The sequence below is a fragment of the Actinia tenebrosa genome, unplaced genomic scaffold (genome assembly GCF_029948245.1).
Source record: "Actinia tenebrosa isolate PJP-AT-01 unplaced genomic scaffold, QUT_ActTen_1.0 PGA_scaffold13__45_contigs__length_12533684, whole genome shotgun sequence".
Classification (NCBI taxonomy): domain Eukaryota; kingdom Metazoa; phylum Cnidaria; class Anthozoa; order Actiniaria; family Actiniidae; genus Actinia; species Actinia tenebrosa.
In genome coordinates, this window is record NW_028292573.1 from 11077287 (window position 1) to 11082480 (window position 5194).

Sequence of the window (5194 nt, forward strand, 5' to 3'; positions counted from 1 at the left end):
TGCGCAAAACGTTTTTCTCTAGTGAGCATACGAAATAATAAGCACTAGTGACGTGGTTAATAATAGTTTATTAAGTCCATAGCTTAATTACAAATTAAATCAGTGCTCATGGATAACATTTTATATTGAAATACTTGAAGCATATGTATATAGTCGTCACTGTTAAAGATAGTGACTCTTGACTTGAAGACTAAGGAATTAGATTTTGTACACTGGTGACGAAAATGTAAAGAAACTTTGTTCTGAAATCGAAGAGAGAAATGAGTATGGAATGAAGAATAATATTTTTTGTACTAAAAATTAGATTGAATGCACTGGGAATAGGATTGAGTCCCATTTCAGGTTTGTAAATGGACTGTCTCCCATGAGTAAGAAGTGGGGTTTTGGAATTTCCCCTATTCAAAGTATTAACGAACGCCATTTGAGTGACACTTGAGCAGTTGACCATTACTGGAAGCGTGAATAAAGAAAAGTGAATAAAGGAGTGTCACAGTTTAAAAAATATTTTCTTCAAGCAAACATGGTTAGCAATTGGAATCACTTTCAGATTTAGGAATTTACAGGCAAGGCAAGAAAACGATAAACTTTTTCCTTGTTTTTAGACGTTTTTTTTTTGTTATTGCGAAAAAACATATCGTTAATAGATTCCCATTTAGTATCCTCTTATTGAACATAGATGACAATAACTTAAAATGTCCAAAACTTTACAGCAAAACCACTTGTGATTCATGCACTTGAGTTTTGAACATTAAAAGACGTCATCTATGCATCAGTAAGGGAACAGCCCATGGAAATCTATAACTGATTTGTTAAATAAAAATGCATTTCTTTCGGCTCTTACATCCGAGGACGCACTCTACTTGGAAGTGCTGTCTGATGTACTGTAAGTGACAAGGCCTGTCATAAAACCTGGATTCTTACGACAACCTGCCATAGACAACCCATAGCGTGAATAGACGACCTCTTTTTTTAGCTTGGACGTAATGTTTCCCCATTTCAGACCACTTGTCATTCCCTAGAGTATCATTTCTTTGTTTAACGTTTGCGCATGAGAAGACACATGAATATACATACCATTCAAACAAAGAATCTTATTCTCAAGAGAATGACACGAGGGCGTAATGTTTTCCCATTTCAGACCATTTTTCATTTTCTTGGGTATTATTTCTTTGTTTAACGTTTGCGCATGAGAAGACACGTGAATATAGATACCATTCAAACAAAGAATCTTATTCTCAAGAGAATGACACTATAGCAAATGGGAAACATTACGCCTATAAGGTAAAAAGGTCTTTTCAAGAAGGAAAGGAGTAAGAGCTCGAGAAATGAATTGTCTTCTTCGTGAGTGCAGATGGGTCGTCCTTAGATAACTTGCATGTGAAGGATATTCACTATGCCCTCCAATATGGCGGAATTATCGTGATCATTCATTGCACATTAAAATACACTAATTATACTGATAAAAACACAACTAAATGTGACAGAGTCAAAAGACACTATTTTGGACAGTAATTATTTAGACATAAATCTATATTTTTAATTAGGAATGCCTCGTGTACACATAGGAATGTAATTCTTTAGTTAACTGTTTGCGTGGAAAATGCGTAAGCAAGAAATAATTTCCGTACGTAATTACATTACAGTGAGTCATGCCTAGGTTTGGCGCTTGTTTACGTAAGTTCGTGTTTGGGACATCCTGTTTGCGCCTAGGGCGTGCAACATTGCATAGGATGTGTAAGGTCTTAAGAATGCAGGTTTTTCCATAAAAATAGGCCCAAACTAAGCTTAAATCAGTGTAGTAAAAGTTCTTGAAGACGTTGCACATATCAAGACAAGGACTTCTCTACGATGTAAAGAGATATCCTGTAATCTCGTTCCCGTTTTTTTTCGTGTATTGTAAAGTTGTGTGAATTTTTCAATAAATTCTTTTGTCAAAACCACTTGCAATCTGATTCATAGCTGAGCGCCTTGCCGCCGGTTACATTTTTGGTGTCAGAAGTGGGATTGCAAGAAAGTTGACATTAGTAGTTACTGATTATTTACCAACGGGAACGAGACTGAAATCATGGCAGAAGAAGCTGTGGCTGCACTCACAGAGCAATTGGCTGCACTCAAGGCACAGCTGGATGGCATGCAGGCTGAAGGAGGACCCCCTGCCCAACCTGTTCCTGCACCAGTGGTAAAAGTGACAGTGCCAAGGGAGAAGAAGCTGAGAAAGTATGCTGGTGGCAGAGACGACAAAGTGCTTGAAGACTGGATAGCGGATGCACAGAGGTCTGTGGCTGCCCAGAAGTTAACTGATCAAGAGGCGGTGGATTTCCTGTACCATAGCTTAGAAGGAGCGGCTCGAGATGAAGTTCGACTAAGGCCTGCGGATGACTGGACAGACCCGGAGGGTTTCTTCAGGATTCTGAGAGACGTCTTCGGAGAGAAGCTCACCAAGACCCAGCTTCTCCAGAGGTTTTTCGCCAGAAAACAAGGTGACAGGGAGCCCATCCAGGACTTTGCCCATGCCCTGATGTCGATGGCGGAGCACATAACCAGAGTACACGTAGGAGCCCTGGAAAACAAGGACCAGAACCTCAGAGACACATTCGTTGAGAACTTGCGTGACAACCTGTTGCGCAGGGATCTCAAGCGCTATATCAGAGAACATCCCGAGAAGACCTTCAACGAGGTGAGGCAAGAGGCCTATCGTAGCTCGGAAGACACAGATAGAGGAACACATCGCCATGCAGCGGCCAAGGAGGTGTTGGTGGAGAGCAACCAAGTAAATGCCATCCAAGAGCTTACAGCAGGACAGAAGGCCCTGGTGGAGAAGCTCATGCAGCAACAAAAATTGCTGGATGAGCAGCAGAAGCTGCTAACCCAACTTACCATGAAGTTCGCGAGCCCATCACCACCACGAGGTCCCCCACGTGGTCCGAGGAGATGTTACAACTGCCACGAGCTTGGACATCTTCGGCCGAACTGCCCAAAGCCCCTGAAAGACAAGGCACCAGCAGCACCACAGAAGGAGTCAAACTCCAGCTCTCCACGGCAGTGAGCCACGCCGTGGAGAGGAACTGTAGTGGCTCTAACTCTCTTTTTCAGAACGAAAAGTTTGTCGGGACAAGTCCCACAGTGGTGGCGAGGATTGGCGGAGTACCTGTAAAAAGCTTAGTGGATACGGGCTCCATGGTTACCCTCATCACCGAGTCGTTCTACAGGGAAAAGCTACAGCCAACCCTAGGAGACCTACACCCTGAAACAAGATTACTGCAGCTGCGAGGAGCTAACGGTTTGGACATCCCTTACATTGGATATATCGTCGCTACAGTAGAGATCGGAGGAGTGGTGGTCCCTGGGTGCGGCATCTTCATCACGAAGGACACAGCAGCCACTACAGTAATGCAGAGGAGGGTACCTGGCCTACTGGGAACCAACGTTCTTGGGCAGGTGCCCCAATACCAACAGATCCTGCAAGATGAAGAGAAGAAGAGTAAACGTAAAACTGGGTTCGTGAAAGTAGCCGGCTCAGACAAAGTCTGGGTCCCTGCTTTCACGGAATCTGATGTCTTGGTCACAGGCCCATCATGGGGCAATGATGCTGTGATCGAACCCCTTGGTATACCAGTAGAAGGAAACCTCACCGTGGCCAGTACTCTCGTGGATACTACCAAGACGTGTTACTATGTCAGAGTTGCCAACCAGACGGCAAAGGACATATGGCTAAAGCCGAGGACGCGGATTGGAATTGTGCGAGAGGGAGAGATGGTCAAGAGAGGAGAGCAGTTGGAGTTCCTACACGAGAATAACATGGTGACAGTGTGCTGTAACCTTAGTGCTGACCCTCAGATGCCACCCCAACGGGAAGCTGTGGGCAAAGTACGTTGGCAAAGGATACAGACACCCCCTCACGGGATTACCCTGGAACATTTCCCCGGAACGGAACTTCAGAGGGAGAAAGCTCTCCAGATGTTCGAAAGAAATGAAGAGGTGTTCGCTTCATGTAAGGAGGACCTTGGCTGTACAAAGACAACATATCATCGCATCTACACAGACGATGATGTGCCTGTCACAGAGCGTTACAGAAGGATTCCTCCAAACCAATACCAGGAGGTGCAACAGCATCTACAAGACTTGCTAGAAAAAGGAGTGATATGTCCAAGTGAGAGTAACTATGCCTCCCCAATAGTGCTTGTACGAAAGAAGTCTGGAGCCTTGAGGATGTGCGTCGACTACCGGAAGCTGAACCAGAAAACCAAGCGTGATCCGTACCCCCTACCAAGGATAGAGGAATCACTGGAGGCACTGCGTGGCGCAAAGTACTTTTCCACCATAGATCTGGCATCAGCCTACAATCAAGTTGAAGTCCATCCTGATGATCAGCACAAGACTGCGTTCACAACGCCCATGGGTTTGTTTCAGTACACTCGGATGCCGTTTGGACTACAGAATGCCCCAGCGACCTTCCAAAGGTTGATGCAAGGAGTCTTCCGAGAGGACATACTTCGCACCCTGATGGTCTACCTGGACGACATCATAGTCTTCTCATCCACCATTGAAAAACATCTTGAGCGGTTGGAAACGGTATTCAGTAAGCTGAAGCATCATGGATTAAAGGTTGAACCAGCCAAGTGTCAACTCTTCAGAGATCGGGTGTCCTACCTGGGGCACGTGGTCTCTGCTGACGGTGTCGAGACAGACCCTGAAAAGACAAAGGCAGTTAACGAGTGGCCAGTTCCCCAGACAGTGCGCGATGTGCGATCATTCCTTGGTTTCGCGTCATACTACAGAAGATTTGTCCCCAAGTTCGCTCAAATGGCAGGCCCGCTGCACAAGTTAGTTGCTGAGCTCGGGAGCGGAGGAAGTAACAAGACCACCCGGAAGCAGATTGGCGTACTGTGGACAGAAGAGTGCCAAAAGAGCTTCAACAAGTTAAAGAATCTACTAACCTCAGCACCAGTGCTGGCCTACCCGGACTACACCAAGCCCTTCATCCTAGAGACGGATGCGTCCAACGAAGGATTGGGAGCCGTGCTGTCCCAAGAACAGGACGGAAGAGTCAAAGTGATCGCTTATGCCAGCCGAGGCCTGAGAGGTGGAGAGCGAAACATGGAGAACTACTCATCGAGGAAGCTGGAACTACTAGCCTTGAAGTGGGCTGTATGTGAGAAGTTCAGGGAGTACCTGCTGGGATCGAAGTTTGTCG